This window comes from Procambarus clarkii, chromosome 60, assembly GCF_040958095.1.
Source record: "Procambarus clarkii isolate CNS0578487 chromosome 60, FALCON_Pclarkii_2.0, whole genome shotgun sequence".
NCBI classification, from domain to species: Eukaryota; Metazoa; Arthropoda; class Malacostraca; order Decapoda; family Cambaridae; genus Procambarus; species Procambarus clarkii.
This window is the reverse complement of record NC_091209.1, coordinates 33,675,107-33,689,627: the sequence shown is the minus strand read 5'-3', so window position 1 is coordinate 33,689,627 and position 14,521 is coordinate 33,675,107.

The following is a 14,521-nucleotide window of genomic DNA, read 5'->3' as shown; positions in this document are numbered from 1 at the left end:
ACACAACCTCTCTCTGTACCCTCCCGCACTATCCCACCCCCACACACCCTCTCCATCCCCCTCCCTCACTTCCACCTTCCACCTCTCCCCATATACTCACACACCTCCTCTCTCTCTCTCTCCCCCCCTCTCTCTCTCTCTCTCTCTCTCTCTCTCTCTCTCTCTCTCTCACACACACTCATAGGGAAATCATGGAAGGGAGACGAACTCTGACTGCCAAACGCAGGACATTCACAACTGGAACAAACACAGAGGATGGGATGGAACAGGAAGCCTGGATGAAGGAAGTACTCCAGCAAATGCAGAATGAATTCAGTGAAGGACTGAGGGTAATGAGGGAGACAGTAGCCAACCTGCAAGATGATTTAAGGGCAGCAAAGGAGGAGATAAGATACCTAAAGGAGACTCTTCCACAATACCAGGCACAAACCGTACCCCAGGGAGATGGGAATGCTACTGTGGAGGGGACCACCACAACCCAGATCTCATTTGCTGAAATGCTTAACAAGAGCCCTGAAGCTAGGTCTGCGGTTAAGGAAGTTGCCATGGAAGTGGCTTCCTCTCAGGAAGCAGCTAGATGTACTAGCCGGCTGATAGAGAGAAATAGAGCAGTAGTAGTAGCAGGCATTAAAGAACAAACAGGGACCTGACCAAAGGAGCGGAGAGACAAGGACAAAAACATGATTAAAGAGATCCTTAAAGAGGTAAGGATGGAGGGAGCTGAGCGAAATGTTGAAAAGGTTTTCAGGCTTGGAAAGTACAACAAGGACAGAGACCGAATGATAAAGGTGGTTTTCATGAGCGAAATCGCGAAAGAGGAACTGCTAGCAAGGAAGTGTTGTCTAAAAGGTGTAGAGAAGTTCAAGAAAATATTCCTGCAGAGGGATATGACAAGGGAAGAGAGAATACGGACAGCAGACGCGAGGAAGGAGCGCAGGGAGAGAGAAGGAAATCAGAGTACCACAACCCAGAACCCTACAATCCCAGAGGGAAGTGGAGAACCCTCCTCAAACAGTGCAACAGCCACAGGGATTGGGGCACCACCCCCACATTCTACCCAACAGACACCCAACCCGCCCCATCCCCTGTCAGCCCCCCACTAAGTACCCACCTAGGGCACCCTCCCCCCAACCACCCCCCTCCCCCCACTCACCCCCCTTCTCCCCCTCACCCCTCTCCCCAGGACCTCCCTTCTCCCCCATCCCCCATGCCCTCCCTTCTCCCACATGCCTTCCCGTCTCTCCCACCCCCATGCCCTCCCTTCCCCCCCTCCCACATGCCTTCCCGTCTCTCCCACCCCCATGCCCTCCCTTCCCCCCCTCCCCCCTAAGCCCCCCACTCTCCCCCACCCCACCTAAGTCTTCCCCTCTCCCCCACTCCCCTAAACCCTCCTCTCTTCCTCACCCACCTCAGCCCTCCCTTTTCCCCCACGCCCCCCAAGCCCTCCAGCCTTTTCTCTCCCCCCAAGCCCCCCCATCTCCCCTATCCCCCACAGCCTCTCCTCCCCCCATGCTTCCCCAACCCTCCCTCTCTTACCCACCTCCTGTACCCTCCCCCTCTTATCCACCCCCTGTACCCTCCCCCTCTTATCCACCCCCTGTACGCTCCCCCTCTCCCCCACCGCCCCAAGCCCTCCCTCCTCCACCAATCCCCCCGTGCCAGGTCCCCCCAGCTCCCACTCACCCCAGATCGCAAAGGTCCCCCCCAGAAAAGCAGAAGAGAGTCAGTTTCAGGGTGATGTACTCGAACATAGATGGGATCACAAGCAAGACAAGTGAACTAAGGGAAAGAGCACAGGAAGTTAACCCAGATGTAATCGGACTCACTGAAACAAAACTCTCTGGAATCATAACGAATGCCATGTTTCCCCAGGAGTATACAGTAATAAGGAAAGAGAGGGAAGGTAGGGGAGGAGGCGGAGTGGCCCTACTCATGAGAAGGGAATGGAGTTTTAAGGAGATGGCCATCCCGGGCTGTGAGGAGTTCAGAGACTACATAGCAGGCACCATAACAATGGGAGGACCAAGAATAGTAGTAGCAGTAATATACAACCCTCCACCAAATGACAGGAGACCCAGTCAAGAGTATGAAAACAACAACAAGGCAGTTAACACTATAATTGAGAGGGCAGCCTCTGCTGCCTGTAGAAATAGATCCCACCTGCTCATCATGGGCGACTTCAATCACGGAAAGATTGACTGGGAGAACAAGGAACCGCATGGAGGCGAGGATACGTGGAGAGCCAAACTATTGGAGGTGGTGACAAGCAACTTTTTAACCCAGCATGTCGGAGAACCCACAAGGATGCGAGGCAATGACGAACCAGCGAGACTCGACCTAGTCTTCACTCTGAACGACTCCGACATAAGAGAAATCGGTTTTGAGGACCCAGTAGGAATGAGCGACCACAGTGTACTGGTGTTTGAGTACTTGATTGAAGAAGGGTTATTGAACTCGAGGAGGGATACCGAAACCAAAAGGTTAGCATACCGAAAGGGAAACTATGAGGGGATAAGAAAATTCCTAACAGATATAGCATGGGAAACAGAGCTCAGGGGAAAGACGGCCCAAGATATGATGGATTACATCACGCAGAAGTGCAAGGACGCAGCAAACAAGTTTTTCCCAGTCCAAAAGGAAAACAGAGAAATGAAGATGAGAAACCCATGGTTTAATCAAAGATGTAGGCTAGCTAAGCAGCAAAGTAAAAGGGCATGGAGAAACTATAGGAATAACAGGACACTGGAGAGCAGAGAAAGATACCAGAATGCCAGGAATGAATATGTCAGGATGAGAAGAGAGGCAGAAAGACAATACGAAAATGACATCGCAAGCAAGGCAAAGACTCAGCCTAAATTGTTGCATAGCCACATTAGGAGAAAAACAACAGTAAAGGAACAGGTTATGAGATTAAGGATAGGGGCGGAAGGATTCACTACAAATGACAAGGAAGTGTGTGAGGAATTGAATAAGAAATTCCAGGAGGTCTTCACCTTAGAGCAAGGAGAAATTCCAGAGGTAAGTGAGGGAATAGCTAACCAGGAACCACTGGAAGAGTTGTAGATTACCAGTGGGGAAGTAAGGAAGTGTTTACTAGAGTTGGACGTGACGAAGGCTATAGGCCCAGATGGAATCTCCCCTTGGGTTCTAAAGGAAGGAGCAAGAGAACTGAGCCTACCACTCTCCATAGTGTATAACAAATCACTGGCAACAGGGGAACTGCCAGATATTTGGAAAGCAGCTAACGTAGTCCCGATATACAAGAAAGGGGATAGACAGGAGGCACTGAACTACAGGCCAGTGTCCCTAACCTGCATACCATGCAAGCTGATGGAGAAGATTGTGCGAAAAAAACTAGTGGAGCATCTGGAGCGAAGGAACTTTGTAACACAGCATCAACATGGGTTCAGGGATGGCAGGTCCTGCCTCACAGGGTTACTTGAATTCTACGACCAGGCAACAAAAATAAGGCAAGAAAGAAAAGGGTGGGCAGACTGCATATTTTTGGATTGTCAGAAAGCCTTTGATACAGTGCCACACAAGAGGCTAGTGCGAAAGTTGGAGATGCAGGCTGGAGTGAGAGGGAAGGTACTCCGGTAGATAGAGGAGTACCTAAGCAACAGGAGACAACGAGTCTGTGTGAGGGGTGAGGTCTCAGATTGGCGAGACGTCACAAGTGGAGTCCCGCAGGGGTCAGTCCTTGGACCTATACTGTTTCTGGTATATGTAAATGATCTCCCAGAGGGTATAGATTCGTTCCTCTCAATGTTTGCCGACGATGCAAAAATTATGAGGAGGATTGAAACAGAGGATGATAGGAGGCTACAAGATGACCTGGATAGACTGAGTGAATGGTCCAACAAATGGCTGTTGAAGTTCAACCCGAGTAAATGCAAAGTAATGAAACTAGGCAGTGGAAACAGGAGGCCAGGCACAGGATACAGAATAGGAGATGAAGTACTTAATGAAACAGACAGAGAGAAAGATCTAGGAGTTGATATCACACCAAACCTGTCTCCTGAAGCCCACATAAAGAGAATAACGTCTGCGGCATATGCTAGGCTGGCTAACATCAGAACGGCGTTCAGGAACCTGTGTAAGGAATCATTCAGAATCTTGTACACCACATATGTAAGACCAATCCTGGAGTATGCGGCCCCAGCATGGAGCCCGTACCTTGTCAAGCACAAGACGAAGCTGGAAAAAGTCCAAAGGTATGCTACTAGACTAGTCCCAGAACTAAGAGGCATGAGTTATGAGGAAAGGCTGCGGGAAATGCACCTTACGACACTGGAAGACAGAAGAGTAAGGGGGGACATGATCACAACCTACAAAATCCTCAGGGGAATCGACCGGGTAAACAAGGATGAACTATTCAACACTGGTGGGACGCGAACAAGGGGACACAGGTGGAAGCTGAGTACCCAAATGAGCCACTGAGACGTTAGAAAGAACTTTTTCAGTGTCAGAGTAGTTAGTAAATGGAATGCATTAGGAAGTGATGTGGTGGAGGCTGACTCCATACACAGTTGCAAATGTAGATATGATAGAGCTCAATAGGCTCAGGAATCTGTACACCAGTTGATTGACGGTTGAGAGGCGGGACCAAAGAGCCAGAGCTCAACCCCCGCAAGCACAATTAGGTGAGTACAATTAGGTGAGTACATATTGTAACTAATACTTACAGTCGAGCCACAATTTAAGAATGTTAATAAATTTAATTATTAAAACACGATTTTAATTCAAATCTTTAAATTATTATTATATATTTAAATATATATTAAATTAAATTATTTTAATTTAATTATAAATATATTATTATAATTTTAGATTTAATGAATAATAAAACAGTTTGATAAATAATTAAGAGCACCGTGTTCTCCATGATGGTAGAGAGAACACGGTGTTCTCCATGATGGTAGAGAACACCGTGTTCTCCATGATGGTAGAGAGAACACGGTGTTCTCCATGATGGTAGAGAGAACACCGTGTTCTCCATGATGGTAGAGAGAACACGGTGTTCTCCATGATGGTAGAGAGAACACGGTGTTCTCCATGATGGTAGAGAGAACACGGTGTTCTCCATGATGGTAGAGAGAACACGGTGTTCTCCATGATGGTAGAGAGAACACGGTGTTCTCCATGATGGTAGAGAGAACACGGTGTTCTCCATGATGGTAGAGAGAACACGGTGTTCTCCATGATGGTAGAGAGAACACCGTGTTCTCCATGATGGTAGAGAGAACACGGTGTTCTCCATGATGGTAGAGAGAACACCGTGTTCTCCATGATGGTAGAGAGAACACGGTGTTCTCCATGATGGTAGAGAGAACACCGTGTTCTCCATGATGGTAGAGAGAACACGGTGTTCTCCATGATGGTAGAGAGAACACGGTGTTCTCCATGATGGAAGAGAGAACACGGTGTTCTCCATGATGGTAGAGAGAACACGGTGTTCTCCATGATGGTAGAGAGAACACGGTGTTCTCCATGATGGTAGAGAGAACACCGTGTTCTCCATGATGGTAGAGAGAACACGGTGTTCTCCATGATGGTAGAGAGAACACGGTGTTCTCCATGATGGTAGAGAGAACACGGTGTTCTCCATGATGGTAGAGAGAACACGGTGTTCTCCATGATGGTAGAGAGAACACCATACATATTTAGGGGTAAAGCTTCATGTTTATAAGCTGATGAATCGTTCGGTCTGATTTACTTAAACTTTAATAATATCTCTACAGATTACTATATTTGTTTGATTTAATTATTTAATCTGACAGTTTTATTCCAGTTAAACTTGTCTAAGATTGATTAAACTATTTTACTTTTTGCCAATTTGTTAAGGATATTTTCTCGTCAAATGACATGAACTATTACTGTTTTATTACTTTACATTTGTTGAGACAATTTAAAGCACTGATATTCCGTTGTTTAAAGATTTATGTATTTGTATGTGGTGTAATTATCTTCGTTAAAAATATTTAATTTGAAGTTTGTAATATTTAGTGATACAACGTTAATAATTTCATGTACCTGGAATTTGTTATTAAATACGATGATTCTGTAGTATGTTTTGTAATTAAAGATGAAGTTACTTTCTGGAACACTTTTTTATTAAAATATTGTTTAAATTGGTTTTCCATATTTGCTTTTTTGGAGAGGGTTGTTCTGTTTATTAGGGCTGTTCTTAAGTAACTCTTTTCAATAAAAAGGACAGCTGATTTAATACACAATAAGAGCCACAATAAACAATACAATCCTCTCCCAAAAAGCAATCGTTGTATACCAATTTACATGCCCCCAATGAAGGATTTCGATTGATGAAGATAAAGCTACCCGAGTGGTGACACGGGCATGAATAGCCCGTAAGTGGTAGATTTTTTGGGAGTGAATAGCCCGTAAGAAGGATGTCACCTTCGATCTACTTACAATGGTATGGCCACCACGAAGCTTTCGAGAAGCCTGACATGCCATCTACAGGCTGGTGTCCCGAGAAACCATATCTAAAGTGTACATAACACAACACTCACTTTGAACCTGCTGGTACAACACTCCTGGCATCCACCACTGACCAGAGAAGACTGTAAATATTGGAAGCTATACTCATCCAAGAAAAAATGACCCACCCTAAATATACAGAGTAACGACTTCGTCACCTTGCCTACGCTCAGACCCAGACCTCACCTTGCCTACGCTCAGACCCAGACCTCGCCTTGCCTACGCTCAGACCCAGACCTCACCTTGCCTACGCTCAGACCCAGACCTCGCCTTGCCTACGCTCAGACCCAGACCTCACCTTGCCTACGCTCAGACCCAGACCTCACCTTGCCTACGCTCAGACCCAGACCTCGCCTTGCCTACGCTCAGACCCAGACCTTACCTTGCCTACGCTCAGACCCAGACCTCACCTTGCCTACGCTCAGACCCAGACCTCGCCTTGCCTACGCTCAGACCCAGACCTCGCCTTGCCTACGCTCAGACCCAGACCTCGCCTTGCCTACGCTCAGACCCAGACCTCACCTTGCCTACGCTCAGACCCAGACCTCACCTTGCCTACGCTCAGACCCAGACCTCACCTTGCCTACGCTCAGACCCAGACCTCACCTTGCCTACGCTCAGACCCAGACCTCACCTTGCCTGAGATTAGCGATTTTGAACAAACGAACATTTACACATTTATTTATATAGTCTACATAAATAAAAACGTAAATGTTCGTTGTTCAAATACTGTTATCTATATGAACAAAAATGTAAATGTTCGTTTGTTCAAAATCGCTAATCTTTGAAAGGTCTTCACAGATTGCTTTGAAATTTTGATACAACGTTTCATTCGCATACGAAACATATTTTTATTTACCTGCTATATAAATATCACACCTGTGACAGGTAAAAACATGCTTTTTTTGAAAAACAGTGCCAAATGTTGGACGTAAGAGCAACGCATACTGTAATCTCCGAAAGTTCTTCACCGATTGCTTTGAGATTTTGACACAAAGTTCCATTCGAATACACACACATTTCTATATATCTACTTTACAGATGCAACACCTGTGACAGGTAAAATCATGCTTTATTTGAAAAACAGTACTATCTGTTGCACGTAAAATCAACACATGCTCTACTAAATATGTCACGATTCCATTTCAATGTTTCCGATTGCAGTGATAAATTTAAATTTTCATGGATTTAAATTTTTCATTTTGACTGAATTATTTTGTGATATTACATTGGAATTGAGCTTAGTTGTTTACCATAACATTCATTTCGTGAGTATAGTTTATTTTTTTAATTGTTCTCATTTTTTTATTGTTCTTATTTTTCAGTGATGGGAACATCAGATCATTTGGGAATGCATCGGACGAGTGAGTTAGAAATGGTGGGGAGGATGAGGGGACGGAAAATGGAGAATAGTGGGGAGGACAAGGGGACAGGGGAATGGGGAATGGTTGGAAGGAAGAGGGGAGAATGATGGTTAGGCCGGGGGACAGGGAAAGGTTGCTGTGGCTGAGCCACAGTAACGCGTGGCCGGGTACATCTAGTATGTAATATATCTCAATCCCAAGGTTTCTCAAGCTAATGACGGTCAATTCATTCGCCTTCCGGTAATTTGGGGAACCGCAAATCTTCTCACCGAGGTCACCTAGAGAACATAACCGTTACCACCATCACCTACACTACCGTTACCACCGTCACCTACACTACCGTTACCACCGTCACCTACACTACCGTTACCACCGTCACCTACACTACCGTTACCACCATCACCTACACTACCGTTACCACCATCACCTACACTACCGTTACCACCATCACCTACACTACCGTTACCACCATCACCTACACTACCGTTACCACCATCACCTACACTACCGTTACCACCATCACCTACACTACCGTTACCACCATCACCTACACTACCGTTACCACCATCACCTACACTACCGTTACCACCATCACCTACACTACCGTTACCACCATCACCTATACTACCGTTACCACCATCACCTACACTACTGTTACCACCATCACCTACACTACCGTTACCACCATCACCTACACTACCGTTACCACCATCACCTACACTACCGTTACCTCCACCGTTGTCAGCCGGGCTCCACATAACGGTGAGAGGCCTCATGAGGTCTGCCACTTTAGCTTCTGGATAATGGTAAGTTACGTTACAACAATTTAGGTTTCATTTTTAGTTGTGATATTCTGTAAATTTGTTGTCCATCACTTGCATTGTAAGTAGTGTAAGTTAGTGGGATTACTTATAACTTATGCTCACCTAATTTTTTTTTGTTTTTTAGTTTGTAGGATCAAAATTTTCCGTGTAAAATGTACTAATTGTGTTGATGTTGAAGTTGTGTTTGACCTCTTCTAGTTCATTTAATTTTCTTTCTGTTCCATTCACCTGTGCTGTAGGAGACTCGAACACCGACCTCGTGTGTGTGAGGCTGAAGCTCTACCGACCGAGCTATTGAGCAGTCTTAATAAGGAAAGTTCCCAGAAGCAGCATCCTGCTGCCAAACCAGAATGAGGGAAAGCAGAAAATTCCAGTGAAAAATTCCAGTAGAAAATTTTGTGGAATCTATTTCCACAGATGTATGGATGACAATTTTAATTTTCTTTCTACTTAGATGCCTAATATTTCCTCACATGCTAGACCCTCAGCCTAGTCTAGCTTCCACTCATTCCCGCTCATAATAATATTATTCATTGTAAACATTTCCTCCTGTTTAATAATTTGTTCTCAATGAAGCATGTTTAGATTCAAGTCTTTTCTCACTCTTTTGATTTTGATTGTTGCCGCCGAAGGCGACTAGTTTATTGTGCACCCCATACTCATCCTGTGAGCGGTAGCGCAAAAGCATTACAGAGGGCACAAAAGGTCTTTATCAGACCTCATCTTAGATTATTACATAAACAATTTCTTCAATCCTTCACACCTTATAGATACAATGTCAGCTAGTTACAGAGAAAGTGCTATTACAAGAGCTACATATTTACAGTAAATCATCATACATTAATGGTAGGTCTTGTCGTTAATACATAATAGTTTGGCCAATGGGGATATTACAGAGTCATAGGGGAGCTTCTGTTTATTATTAGTCCTCACAATACACTACTTGTTTCTGAATCTCATATGTCGTTCATCTACTGGAAGCAAAATGTGGGTACAGTGCAAGGATTTCAGGTAATTTATCAATGGTAATAAGATAGGTTGCCATATCATACAGAGTGAGCTCAGACTTATCTTCACTCTAATTCCGTCGACAGATGCGGTTCTTCCTCTTCTTCATAGTCCCCCTCGCCACGGGGCTCTGGGGGGAACCTGAGGTAAATTGAGCACCTTTTTAAGTTTCCTTGAGAGCTTACGAGGCTGGAGCTCCACACCTGGGCTGCTTTATGCCTCTGTATTGAGGTCAGTGGCTGAAGGCTACTCTGGTGTGTGTGTGTGTGTGTGACTGTGTATTTGTTTCTTACCACTTACTGGGCCGCCGTAGGAATTCGTAGCCCATAATAGCCACAATTAATTTCCTTCACACTTTCAAATGTGCATTTAAATGCATGAAACGTTTGGCTATGTTAGAATTAATGCTACAAATTATACCTTTGAAACGCAAATTGTTCGACATATTAGATATAACTCGAATATTATATATATATATTATTAAATATGACCGAAAAAGTAAGATTAATAATTCTAACACGAATTTTCTTGATCTTTCTTATGTTTCTTTTCACTGTTGATGGTAATTGAAAAATCAATTCTCCAAAATTCATTTTTATTTCTAGTCTGACGCGACACTTGAGCGCGTTTCATAAAACTTATTACATTTTCAAAGACTTTAGTTTACACACACACAACTATAACTGAATAGAGCTTAAACATCTTCGATTTTTTATACCTGCATTTGGGTGAGGTGACATGTTACAACAGTTTTGGATGAGGTGAAAACAAACTTTCAACACAAGACAGAACACGAAACAATGAGTATTGAAGGTAAGAATGGAAGTAATTGCAGAGGGCCTATTGGCCCATATTTCTTGATACTTCTATATTGGAGCGGAGTCTTGAGGTGGGTAGAATATAGTTGTGCATTAATTGGTTGTTGATTGCTGGTGTTGACTTCTTAATGTGTAGTGCCTCGCAGATGTCAAGCCGCCTGCTATCGCTGTATCTATCGATGATTTCTGTGTTGTTTGTTAAGACTTCTCTGGTGATGGTTTGGTTGTGGGAAGAGATTATATGTTCCTTAATGGAGCCCTGTTGCTCATGCATCGTTAAACGCCTGGAAAGAGATGTTGTTGTCTTGCCTATATACTGAGTTTTTTTAGGCTTACAGTCCCCAAGAGGGCATTTGAAGGCATAGACGACGTTGGTCTCTTTTAAAGCGTTCTGCTTTGTGTCTTTAGAGTTTCTCATGAGTAGGCTGGCCGTTTTCTTAGTTTTATAGTAAATCGTCAGTTGTATCTTCTGATTTTTGTCTGTAGGGATAACGTTTCTATTAACAATATCTTTCAGGGCCCTTTCCTCCGTTTTATGAACTGTGAAAAGAAGTTCCTGTAAAATAGTCTAATAGGGGGTATAGGTGTTGTGTTAGTTGTCTCTTCAGAGGTTGCATGGCGTTTCACCTTCCTTCTTATGCTGTCTTCAACGAAACCATTGGAGAAGCCGTTGTTGACTAGGACCTGCCTTACCCTACGGAGTTCTTCATCGACTTGCTTCCATCGAAAATGGGTTTTGGAGAATTCCTATTTCAGCTAAGCCCTGATGCTAAGAAAATAGTTAGAGGGATAGAAGCCTAAACCAGAAAATGGTAAATACAGAATATGCGGTCATATTCAGTGAGACATGTTTGAAAGAAAACCTGCTGCCAGTATATACCAATATAAACCCACATGACCCAGCAGTCCGCAATACAGAGTTTACCTATAGGTATAGGCAAGAGCTCATACGGCATCAACTAAACAAGAAGAAGGAAGTCCTCCAAACCCTTACAGAGCAGGCTGAGCATCTGTTAAACAAATGGACCCAGTACGACATCCCTATCCAACTCAAGCAAACCATCAACAGTGAACTATTTAACCTGAAACAACAACATAAAACTCGTGTAGAAACAAAGACACTCCGTAAGTTAACAGCCCTAAACGATGGACAGTTAAAGATCCCTCATCCTAAAGATGGCTACATTAACCTGACTTCTTATGATCTTACCCAGGACCAACGAGACCTCTTAAATCTTGGTCTAAATTGTCAATTCATATCTAAACCAAAGATGCGTCAAAAACGCCTGGAAATCGAAATGCTTCTGGACGACATCCATAATCTAGAAGACAAAAAAGTCATCACCACTGACACACTTCAAGCTGAACTACTAACAGAAGCGGGGAAAAAACGAGGAACATATTCATCTACAATCTTATCCCCACGACTCAAAGAAGCAGCGAAACAACTAAAAAATCTGAGAGACGTAGCAATAAGAAAAGCCGACAAGACAGCAGCATATGTATTGATTCATACCCAAGAATATATAAACAAAATTAGCGACATCCTTAGTGATGACACCAAATTTCAACGAATCACGAGGAACCCCGTGGAAGACCTTAAACGGGAAGTAAACAAAACAATTACAGCAATCAACGCAAAGAAAGGTAGTGTGCATTTCAATAAACTTCAAGGCGACTATGGTTTAGGATATGCCTACGGCAATGTTAAGACACACAAACCAGGTAACCCACTACGCCCTATAATCAGCCAAATACCAACTCCAACCTATCACCTGGCAAAAAAGACTCAATGAACTCCTAACTCCATACACTCCAAGTAAGTATAGTCTACAATCATCAGCAGATTTCCTAGAATTAATCAAATCTACCCAGCCCGATGGAATCATCGCTTCCCTGGACGTCGAATCCCTATTTACCAACGTCCCAGTCGACACAACCATAGGAATGATACTGGACAGAGTATACAGAGACGAGAGCACCCCCAAATTAGACATACCTGAGCCACACTTGAAAAGTCTTCTCGAAGCATGTACAAAGGAAGCCCCTTTCATCGGTCCACAAGGAGACATGTATTTACAAATAGACGGAGTAGCAATGGGCTCTCCCTTAGGAGTTTTATTTGCTAATTTTTATATGGGAACCATCGAAGACAGAGTCTTCAGCAGCAGACAAAAACCAACTGTATATTGCCATTATGTAGATGACATATTCGTATTAGTAAAAGACTCAGATGAACTAATTGATCTAAAAAGCCATCTAGAGAGAGAGTCAGTACTCCGATTTACACATGAAAATAGTGAAAATAACAGTCTGCCATTCTTGGATGTACTAATAACAAAAACAGGAACCTTTTTAAGCACCAACGTATATACTAAGCCCACCAACATAGGATTATGCCTGAACGGTAGAAGTGAGTGCCCCCAAAGATACAAAGCCAGTGTTCTCAATGCTTATATTCGTCGAGCGCTTACCCACTGCTCTGAATGGAGCAACGTGAGTAGAGAGTTTGAAAGAGTAACTCAGGTATTGGTGAACAACGGATATAGCAACGCGGAAATAAACGCTGCTATAAGAAGACACTTGGACCGTTGGTATAATCCTGAACCTAGAACAGAAACCACAATACCCCCAATAAAATTATATTACAAATCAACCATGCACAGTGAACATATAAAAGAGGAAAGAATAATGAAAGAAATAATCCGTAAAGGAGTAAAAAGCATTACTCCTAACCAAAACATAAACCTGATAATATTCTACAAAACCAAGAAGACTTCCGAACTCCTTATCAAAAACAGCCCGAAGCCGACGGAGAACCCTCTACAGCAGTCAAGCGTTGTATACATGTACACTTGCCCCCACGAAGGATGTAACCTTCAATCTAAGTACATAGGTATGACGTCGACCAAGCTGACGAGGCGTTTGACATGCCATCTTCAATCTGGTGCCCCCCAGGAATCACATGAGACAAGCCCATGACATCACCCTAACAAGAGAAATGGTGAACAAAAATACCTGTATAATAGACAAAACCCAAGATGCAAGAAGATTACAAATTCTTGAGGCAATTCACATAAGAATAGAACAACCTACCATGAACACCCAAATCACGGAACTATTTACTCTACCCACCATGAGAGTAAGGACAAGACCAGAACATAACGATGCCAACACAGAAGACAATGTTCAACATAACAGGCCAATTACTCCTGATTAATCTTTGTATGTAGATAGCAGCTGCCTCGTATGTGCCAATAGGCCTTCCGCAGTTACCTCTATTCTTATGTTCTTATGTATTCCCCCTTGTTTTCACCTTTATTGTCTCATCATCTGACCCAGTGCGGGTATAAAATCAACCAAACCTGAAATTTCTTTTCACTTGAGAATGAACGCAGGAGGTTCGAAACGTTGTGCAAATTGTATAAATAAGTGTAATACATTCTATAGTAATTCACTTCTTTTCTTCACCTTAAAATTACGAAAATGAGTTTTGGAGAACTCCTATTTCAGCTAAGCCCTGATGCTAAGAAAATAGTTAGAGGGATAGAAGCCCTAAACCAGAAAATAGTAAATACAGAATATGCGGTCATATAGATATATATATTTATATAATTTGTTGTTGAATATGACCGAAAAGGTAAGATTAATAATTCTAACACGAATCTTTTCAATATTTCTTATGTTTTTCTTCACAGTCGGTGGTAATAAAAATAACAATTCTCCAAAATTCATTTTTTAATTGTCTGACGCCTGAACGCGTTTCGTAATTCGTATTACATTTTCAAAGACTTAATTTACACACAGATTCATCGAACCTATTCTCATTTTGGGTGAGGTGATATGATAAAAAGTTTTGGATGAGGAGGACAAATTTATGACAAACACATGACAGAACACGGAACAATGGGTATAAATTGGATATGAGAACTGCAGAAGGCCTATTGGCCCATACTTCCTCTTGTTGCTTCCACATTGGTTCGGGGTCTTGAAGTGGGTAGAATATAGT